General features: G+C 42.9%; 1 long non-coding RNA gene across 2 annotated transcripts in view; it reads left to right on the top strand.

The window, feature by feature from the left end:
• The first annotated feature begins 1,041 nt into the window (after positions 1-1,041).
• LOC102386442 overlaps positions 1,042-10,594 on the top strand; it is a 99,913-nt gene continuing 90,360 nt past the window's right edge. Inside the window, exons 1-2 of one of the 2 annotated variants that reach the window (XR_324518.1) lie at positions 1,042-1,148; positions 5,656-5,694. This is a non-coding gene — a long non-coding RNA (uncharacterized LOC102386442). The remainder of the gene's footprint in view (positions 1,149-5,655; positions 5,695-10,594) is intronic. The other variant, XR_324517.1, reaches the window with a different exon arrangement.

Here is a 10,594-nt window from a genome sequence, read left to right as displayed (position 1 = left end):
TTGTGAATCATTGCATCTTTCAGAACAAGAATCTGCAGAACAATGAGTTATTATATAAAGAGTAAGAGGGGACTTTTGTTCAGAGCATATAACTGCCAGATCCTGAGAAAATGACATGAAAAGAGTTACTGATAATAAGCATTGACATGCACCAGACAGATTTCCCAGCATAATGGAATATAAATATTTTCAGCTATTTATAGCTATAGATATTGCTATTCATGGTAGTAGGACATAGGAGGAGTATAAAGAATTCTCTCACAGTCTTGAAAGAGTGCTTGTATACTTCCCCAAATTGCCCACACTTACCATTGCTTTATTTTTTGGTTGTTAATAATGTACTCATTGTTATCCTTCAAACACCTATACAGCAACTAAAGAGATATCAGTTATGAAGTAATCATCTGACAAAGTAAAATATGAAAGTAAGTCATCACCCCAAATATTATCACAAGGGAACAGGACTCTAAATTTTAGTGCGCTGGGTTTTTGACCAAAATGGGAAGCAAGTTTCAGAACTGAACACTCTAATATGGGTTTGTATTAAATGTCAACTATTAAGGTGACTTGAAAGAAGGGATTAATTCCAAGGAAGTCAAGACCTAAACTGTGGAAGACCTTATAGATTAAAATTGTCACCCTGGAGGTTAGTAAAGTCTATGGAATGCTGCTATCAAAAATCCATGATAGGAAGCAGATCTCTGTTCTTCTAGTAGCATGGTCTTTCTGAAATGTCTATAGCATTTCAAACAGCAGGTAACAAAGCCTTGGATTACTGCAAAATCTACCTTATATTGAAAAGGTCACAGTTTTCAACTAGGCTCACATGGGCGATAAATACTCCTGAATACTTCTATTTATCCAGAATCTGTTAGTAGCCAATGCTGGGTCAAGAACCCATTTTCAGAAAGCAGATCACTTGAAGAAAATCACTATGCCGGTCTAAGTTAAGTGGCCCATTCAAGCCTGGGGCTTCAACCTTAATTAAATCATATATGGTGGGGTGCCTATTAGCTTCCCTTATTGCACTTAAGACAAGCAAGAGAGCTGGGTAGCTGTTAGTGACCTATTGGTAATAAAAACTTACTGCTCACTTCCTGTCCCTGAATGCAGCACACTGGCTTGGATGCTCCTTTCTTCTTTTATGGGTATGTTGATGTTCTTACCATTATTGGGAAACAGGAAACAGAGATTGGAAGTGACCTTCTAAGTAATTAAGTCTGGTGCTAACTATACTTGTATAGTTTATGAAGCTGCAGCAGCTTCTGGACATGACAGGCATTATAATGCTTGTAACATAGATTTGCTGAATCCTGTGAAATTAATTGAATTTGCTTTAAGTTAATTAGGCCTTTCTAACCTCTTGGTATTTTTAAAGGTAGATTTGAGGGAATCAGTAATAAGAAATTGAAGTTCTCACAGGAACTAGCTATTCTGCAAGCTTTCATGCACAGCTCTGTCAATGAAATATGAATCTGAGAGCCTAATTGTCAAAGTATTTGCTTTTTTTGTGATCTCACTTTCCAAGATAAGACCGCCATCCACTCCTAAATGTGCAGTGGGTTTGAGATGCAGCCAAATGTTCCATAGTAGATATGGACTTGGATAGCCTTTGTGGTGTAAGATAAAATTTGATTGCAAGTCTTTCTACAACTGAAACACTCTTGCATCCCTGGCTTTGTTGATTTCCTAGTACAATATGGGGAAAAATATATATGTACAAAAATCCATTGTAATACAGAATTTCTTTAGAGCCACATTCTTAGCTGATTTAAGTTAAAGTATCCCTATTTACATCAGATGAAGATCCGTTTTTTGTTTGCAGTGGTAGTTTTTTGCTTCTCTTTCGCTTCCTCGCCGCCCCCCATGTTTTAAAAATTATGATTTTTAGCTAGTATTATCCAGGTTCTTTTAAATTAACAATTGAATGTTTAAATATGCCGATACCATATTCATAACCAGTTTGGTACCATTGCGTCTAATGCATTTTCTTCTCCTGTCCATCTGGTAGTAATTTTTACGCATGGAAGGTAGAGTTTCACAAACTTCAGAGAGCTTTCTCTTTTTTGCCATTCTGCTTTGAGGGATAAGAATTTGGGTATTTTGCCTCCCAATTTTTCTAGTAGCAACCCCCCCCACCCCCACCCCAAAACCCCCCCCCCAAACAAAAAATCCCAATTTCACATCTAACAGAAGGATCTAAGGAGTATTCTGGAAGTTTTTTTCCCGACATCTGCAGTTCAGCCTTTAGGATAGCCAGAGGTACTCCCTTGACATTCTAAAGTACAGAGAAATAACTGCTTCTAAGTATCTGTAAATTAGTTAGACTCAAGAGGGGGAAAAAATTGAGCATGAGAAACAAATGCCAAATGTGGATCACGTCTAGCCTCATATAAATTGAAATGCTTTTTTTGGAGTGTTCCAAAGACTGGTTTACTCTGGGAAGCCTGTTTTTCTGCTAGAGGCATAGGCTTTGGTTCTCTGCTCTGCTATACAAGATTTGGTATGCAGAACTTTTTGGGGGGCAGTTCAAGATCATGGAATGAATTTATCCAGGAACTAGATGGGCCTAAACCCCACCACCTTTTGCTCCAAGTGCAAGGTCTCTCTAAGATAAATGTGTACCACCTTATATAGTTAAACAAAACAAAGCCAGACACCTCACTGAACATGCTTTTTTCTATGCAGGGAGATCATGAGGTCGATGTGTGATGGACATGTAGTCTCACTGCTCAATACACTACTGGAATGTGTGATCAGCAGGCTACAAGATCCTAAGCAGTAGGGCTGTTTGAAGCTTTGGTAGCTGATTTGATTAGGAGGAGATTTGGCCAGATTCAGGGACTGAATCTCCGAATTGATTCGGAAAAGCTTCAGAAAAAGATGTAACCGATTCGTAGATTCAGCCATAGACTAAACAGGCAGCTGACAGCTGCCTCCAGCTGGTAAGTCTGTTGGGGTTGGGGGAGGGGGCAGGGAAGGAGTGTGGGGAAGGAAAGGATTGGGGTTGCGGCTGGGACTGGGACAAGTTGCCCAGCTGGGGCAGTGGGGGGCATGTTACTCGGGGAGGGGGGGCACAGCATGCAGGCGCAGCAGCACTGAAAGGGGGGGGGCTATGCCCTGCTGCCACCCAGAGTGAACTGCACCTGCATTACACCACCCTGCACTGGCTGGGCAAGCAGCAGCAGCACAGAGCCCCCTGCAGCTCCCTCTACTGGGGCAGAGGCAGGCACAGCCGGAGGAGCCATGGGAGGAGCCCCCATGGCTGCGCTGCCCAGGCCCATCCCCCATGCAGTGTGGGGCAGTGGGGATCCCCCCCACTTGGTACCTGCACAGCAGCTTCCCCATGGTGTGGGTGCCGTGAGGCTCAGCAGGGTGCTGCGCACTGTCTGGGAGATGACGCAGCTCCACTTGTCAGCTGGAGCTCCCAGTTTGACTCCCCAGCTCTTTGATCATTCCCCCAGCTCTTCCCGGGGGGTGCAGTCCCCGGATCTGCATGTGGGGTTTCAACAGGCTGCTGCTACTGGCTGGGGAAAGAGCCCAGAGCTGCCACCATCCCCAGCTAGCAGCAGCAGCCTGCTGCCATTCTGCATCATTTGGGAGCCTGTGCCCCCCAGGAGGAGATGGAGGAAGCAGTCAGCTGGGGAAAAGATTGAGGAGCTGGGGAATCGAACTGGGGAATGTTCAGGGAACTGAACAGTCCCCCAGGTCCTGGTTTGATTTGCCTGGAACTGGGGCAGCTCCACATGTTAGCTGGAGCCTGGCAGCACTCAGCCCTAGTGGCCCCAGCTCCCAGGCAGCGGACAGCACCCTGCCAAGCCACACTGCATCCGTGCCATGGGACAGCTGCCACGTGGGTGCCAAGTGGGGGGGGGCACGATCCTGCTGCCCTGCACTGTGCAGGGGGGCTCTGCCACAAGTGCCCGGAGGCCCCAATGTCACTGCTGCAGCCAGTGAGTGCGGGGCTTTTTTAAAATTATTTTTTAAGTGCCGAGACTAGGCTGTGACTGGGTGGGGGATGGGGATGGGCAGGGCAGCCATGGGGGCTGCTCCCATGGCTTCCCTCACCCAGGGAGAGGCAGACACAGCTGGAGGAGATGTGAGAGCCTGCAGCCACCTGGCTGTGCCTGTCTGAATCGCCGAATCTCTCCAAATCGGCGCCGAATCTTCCAAAGCTGATTCGGCTGAATTGATTCAGGACAGTGATCCAAATATCCAAATAAAATCACTGTCCTTTGAATCGGACAAATCTGAATTGAATACTTCCCTATTTGCACAGGCCTACTAAGTAGAATAGGGTAGTCTTGGTTTATCATTGAGCAAGTACTCCCTCTGCAAGATGAGGGTGATAATGCTCTCTTTTTTTGAGGGGGTATTGTGAAGATACATGCATTAAAAAGTGTGAGGGAGCTTGTCTAAATAAATACCTTAGACTAAATGAGAACATACTGGGCATAGGCTCTGTTTAGTGCTTAATAAACAGCGAAAAGAGAGGATTAGAGACTTTCCTCACCCCCCAGCTCATGTAAAGGTCAGAGACAAAATTGTAGTTCCTATGTAAAATGAAATACCAGGTAGAAACACAAGTCCTTTTGGTGGTGGACAAAGTGATCTGTCCCAGGACAGAGCAGTTCCTGTTCAGATGTCCCTTGCAGGTGTCCTGGAACAACAAACCCCCAAATCTGCTGCCACAAAAAATGTAGTAACAGTTTGTCCTGGGACATTGCAAAAAATGTTTGAATGCCTGTCGCTGGCAGTACGATGGGATAGGGGACACAGGTACGTCACAAACTGCTGCTTCTGCCCAAATCCCAGCCCCTCTTCAGTCTTGGGTGCAAGTCTGCAAGGGTGGAATAGGGACCCCCATGGGATTGTAGATGTGTCCCAGGAATTCTCTTGCAGGGGATGTCAAGGCAAGTGTTTCATGCTGCAGAGCAAGGGAATCCTGTGGAGTTCTCTGCTCCATATTTGCAGAAACACGTCCTGGATTGGGGCCAGGCACTCAGAGCTGTTGTCCTGTCCCTAGAGTCTTGGGAGTGGCAAGGGCTTGATCTAGCAGGACAATGGCCTCAAGCTATCTCTGTGCCTACTAGTCAATTGGGACACATCCTGGCACAGCTGATCCTGAGACAAAAACAAGGTCTGTTTCTAGGCACAGAAGTTGCTCCCTTATTATGTATACTGGAGAATATGCTGCTTCAAAGGAAGTAGCAATAGATGGAGAACAGCAGAGCTATGACTCTACTTCCACACTTTCTGGCTGGCTGCATGAAGAAGTACACTGTTTCTCCCTACCTCACAAAGGAGGCTTTGTGCCTCCAGTGCAGGCCTCTACCTCCAAGACATAATCTAGCCCCTGGGGTGCTTTGATCAAAGTGGCATTAACAGTTCCTGGGTCCACTAGGTCTAGTCCAAGGCTTCTGGTGCATATTAAATCAAATTTCTCAGACATTTTAAAACCTCTTCCTATTAGGTTTTTGGATGCCCAGTTTGGAGACGGTTCAAATCCCTGAGAGCAGGGGACTTAGAGGACTGTATGAATCATGTCCACTTATCCTGCAGCGTGCAACATACTGTTGTCCTTTCACTCTTTGTGATTGCCAGTCACCACATTGTTTGTAAATGAGCAAGACAAATTTCTATCTTTTTCTTTAGATCTGTTGCTTCCTGGGATAATGTTGTCATTTTGTGCTGGTGAGTAGCCAAGAACATTGGAATGAACTGATTGGAAATTGTTAACAAGCCAAACAATTTTTCTTTTTAATTATAGAAAAGATGTGTCATCCTCTGCACCTGTTTGAATGTACCAAACAGTTCATAATGTGCTATTCTACCTCTCCCCTTGTCTTCCTTTAAGCTTATTCTCTGTGCACCCAACAGCTCGTTGTGTTGATTGGTCTTGCCTTTTGTTAAAGCTTAATAAATAGAATTAAAAGCAAAACAAGTGCACGATTCTTTTGAAGTCAAAAGCCACTTTAAAAATGAAATGTTACTGTCTCTCTTATGTCTATGGATGTTTTAGTAAAATAATGTCATTTTGAGATTAGTAGAAATCATGGCCTTGACACATCACTAAAATGATATATCATTTACTGTTGTGTCAGAAACATCAGGTTGTTGCATAGTTTAAATACCCCTTTTTTCCCCTTGAGTCTTGTTGCTTAGATACCATAATGATAAGCACCTTTAAAAATTTGAGGTAGAGAGACAGATATTAGAATATAATTCAGGTTTGTTTGTGTCCTGAAATATTTTAGGAGAATAGATACCAAGTAAAAAATCCTCCAGACTATGGGCTGATGATGTTGCTGGTGGTTTCTGCATCTCACAGTTTATCTAATTTCATCTCTGCAGAGACAATAAAATACAGTCTAGTTTGCCATTCAGCAAATGCCAAAGTTCATTCTAAATATGTCTACTCAAACTTGGTTTATGGTCCATCTTTAGTTGATCTATATTTGTCAATATTTCAGAAACTTAAGTGGTAGCCAGTCAGCACTATTGACTTGGTAATATGAAGATTTTAAAAGAACATATATGTGGAGCTGACAAATTTAATTGTGATTTACCATGTCTGGTTGAATAAATGTGTGATTTCTCATCCAAAACATTTGCTGCTTAGGGTTGAATTCTGTTTTGTGTGGTACGGTTTTCCAGCCACATAGCGGCATTTTTGGCAATTATGCACAGTTTGGGGTTCTGTAATCCATACAGTGTAGACATGTAAGCATCCACATAGGTGCTAAGCATGTAATGTAGGATGTGTATCAGCTGGACAGCTATGTATGCATTTACCCAAGCACACCTCAGTGTAAGTCCCTCTCAAAAACATGTTGATTGAACCTCAATAACTCCTTTCGAAGCTAACCCACTGCACCTTGCATTTGATATTTATTGGATGTAGAGCAGAGGGGAAGTATATGTCTTATTGAGAGCAAGGGTCTAGGCTAGAAGCTGGGGCTTACTCCTTTCCTGAGCAGCAGATATGTTATTGAGCCAGACACCTTCTAGTATGGGCACTTCTTCCTGATTCCATATATTTCCCTTATTTGATTTCTCAGGGAAACAGTTTCAAAAGGATCACTCATGATGGGTAGTACCTGACCTGTGGCATTGTGTTTGGGGCACTGTACTTTTTGAGTCAGAGATACAGGTTGCAATTTTCTTTGGGCAAGTGGGGGCTACAGCCTGGTTCTCTGGTTACCTGGATGAATATCTTAATGACTCAGTTGTTGAGGTGAAAACATGGGAGGGTTGCCCCCTATGGGCTTTTGCACGGTACAATTTTGAGACATATAGTCTCAATGTACATGCGTACATAAATGTTTACTGTTTAAAATTTATATTTTAACTAAACAAAAAGAGTTGTAAAAAGTAAATGGCAGCAGAATATATTTTTACATTCATGATGAGCATAAAGTGCACGTACCCTGATGCAGAGTGTTCCCTGCAGCGCAAAGTGTGCCTTGCAGCAGAGGAGATTCATCCCTGGTCAAGGCACCATAGGGCATTTATACACATATGTATGTGTGTCAGAGAAGACTCGACTAATCAAGTTGGCTCCACATGCAGGGTGACACGCCTGGCACTGTGTCGCATGCATTTGTATAAATGGTGAAATGTGCTTTACCGCTGTGAAAATGGCAGCAGTGCACTTTTGAACTAAAACACCTTTGATGTGTTTTAATTCAAAAGTGCACCGCTGCCATTTTCTCAGTGCTGATGCACATTTTGTCATTTATACAAATGTATGTGATGTTGCGCCAAGTACTTTTAAAAGCACTGGGGGCTGTGGTGCAAGCATGCATACAAATGCCCATAGGGACCAGGAACTCATTCCTCTGAGGATGCCAAACTAAGGGCAAATGAAAACCTGCCCCAGCAGAGACATCTTAGAAGAGGGAAGTCCTGGTAAGAGGCTGGAAAACAAAAGTGATCCCCCCAGCAAGCCCGTGGAAAATTCCAGTCTCCTGATTGGCTGGGACAGATCCTTTGAGAGAAGGTGCATGTGCGGGGCCAGAGGGGAGAGGGAGCCTGTTAGTGGCAGATCCACCCCTTGGGGTGGCTGGAGCTTGTGACAGGAGCTCCAGAGGAGCCAGGAGCATGCAGCCCTGGACAACCAAGCTGGGGCTTCAGGCTGAGAGAGGCTGATCCCCGCAGGGACCCATACACACACGGATTAGGTTTTATCTGATGTATTGGACTGACGACTCTGAAAATGAATATTTCCTATTCTGAGAACAGGCACATCATAGGAAAGAGCAGGCCTTGCAAGTTTTCCCAGCTGGCTAGCCTGAACTCAGTCTGAACCACCAAGGGTGGCACAACTGTCTAAACTCTATAGTGCTTTTCAACCTTTTTCATTTGTGGACCCTTCTGTACATTTTGAATGGAAGTGCAGACCCCTTTGAATTGTAAGTGTGGTTATTCCCATACTTTTGATTGATCATAGTCATCTTTTGTGGACCCCTTAGACATAGTTTCAAAGGTACCACCCTGCCCTGCCTTCTGCCTGCATTTAGACTATCATGGTTAATTACCTCTCTCCATTCTGGGAATGGCGCATGCTACACACACGTTGAAAAGTGATAATGCCTCCCTGAAGCACATCTCAGATCTCTGTTGCTCCAGCTATAGCGCCATTCTGCTCTGACTCGGTGTTTTACTCACCTATATTACATAGCTCACCAAATCTTATGCAACTTTAAAAAAATAACCTCTAACTTTTGAGAGAAATGCTTAATTAATATACTTTTGACTGCTCAGAATAGATAGCAGCTAAGGTGAAGTGTAGAGAAGAGACCTTATGAAATCCATTAACGATCGAATAATTTATGGAAAAATAATGCTGGCTTTGCAGGGGTTTCATTGCATATATTAAAAGACAAAGTAAGTCATTTCTTGTGTATGTAGAACTCAGTTTAATTGAATTTTTCCTGATTATTTAATTTCTATGGGTTGTTTTCTGCTATTTGGGCAACAAATTATTTGAATGATATAGCAGACCTTCCACTAATTTGCACTGAGCACAGTGCAGTGCATTTCATTTCCAGCCAAAGATGTGTACTTGCTGTGAATTATAGAGGCGCACACAGTTGCTATTTATAAAATTAGTCACCTGCAGCATCGTCTTGGATGAAGTCCAATGAATGAAACAATGTTGGAACAGTTTCTATAGGCATTTCTGTTGTCAGGGACATGGTGTCTCCCTTTTAAACTTAGAAACTCAACAGCTCTTACTTTGAGGATGGGGGAAGTCCCTCAGTATTGGTTATTTTTATTTACACTTAATGAAGAACAAAGTGAAAATGTAAAAAGAAGGAGAAGAGATTCCCGAGGTAAAATTTTACAACCATTTCAACCCCAAACCACCCCCAACCATCAAATTACTTTGAACAACAAACATTATAATATAGTTTGGAAGTTTTACAGTCCATTTTTGCAAGCAAAAGGGTAGAAAGCAAAGCAATGCTGTCTAATCCAATAGTGACTAGCATTTCATAAGGAGAACTGAAGCAAAGTGAAATAGCCCCACAAACTGATGGCATGATTCGAAGGTTTGATTAATGTTTACTCAGAATGATCACAACTTTGTGTTAGCAAAAATGAAGCTTTTACTTCTATCGACTCACCTAATTTTTCTGGAAGAAGGAAAGAATTTGCTGTGATGGCTGTCTTTTTTTAAAAGCTCATTCTAACGAGATTTGACTCAACGTAGTAGTATTATGCGGGGATATATTGTAGTGTTAATGAGAATGGAGAAATCTGCACTTATTTAAGTCAGTGTAAACACAGAATAATTTTACTGACTTCAGTGGTGCTATTTCAGACTTGTACTAGTATAAAGAATTTAGCCGGTATGCTTCCTATTCCTGATTCTTTTCATATTACCAACTCCTTGACCTTCAAAGGCAGGAGTTGCTTTGCAGCGCTGACAGGTGACACATTTACCATGCATGAATCACCTAAGCAGTGCCATACTAAAACTTCTAGCATTAGAAAGCCTGTCGGCTGTGTTACAGCAAAGCAGAGTAGCTTAAATTGCAAATTGCGTATATATCAAGAATAAACAGAACAATTTGAAAGCATGCTACTATAGCTTCATACAAAACGGAACTGCTAACTGGCCTGCTGATGCAAACATGACTGCTCCTGCTTTAACGATTTGAATGATGCCTGGGTGACTGTCAGTGTGTGACCTACATTGTTGATGCTATGGGGGCTGGGAAGCGTGTATCTGGTTACTGGCAGGAAGGGCACTGATTTACAGCTGACATCAGTCTCTTCTACCATTGAACAGGAAATTTCTATTGCCAACAAAAAAGGAATGTTTTCTTCATGGAAGCAAATTGTTGTGTCTTTAATCCTGATTAAACCGTGTCTCTTCCAGAGTTAGTGGATCCCTTAATGTGATGCAAATACTAACAAGGGTCTATGGAAATATGAAAAGAGGTGAGGTTAGCACATTTAAACCAGAACATAAATGTATATGCTGAATAAAAATACTGATCCATCTAGGTCATTCACCTGTCTTTGACAGCGGGCAATAGTAGATGTTAGAGTGGAGTGAATAGTGGTGATTTGGCTGGGGACG

This window comes from Alligator sinensis, unplaced genomic scaffold (assembly GCF_000455745.1).
Source record: "Alligator sinensis unplaced genomic scaffold, ASM45574v1 scaffold141_2, whole genome shotgun sequence".
Lineage (NCBI taxonomy): Eukaryota > Metazoa > Chordata > Crocodylia > Alligatoridae > Alligator > Alligator sinensis.
The sequence above is the reverse complement of the archived record's forward strand: the minus strand, read 5'-3'. Positions and strand labels throughout refer to the sequence as shown.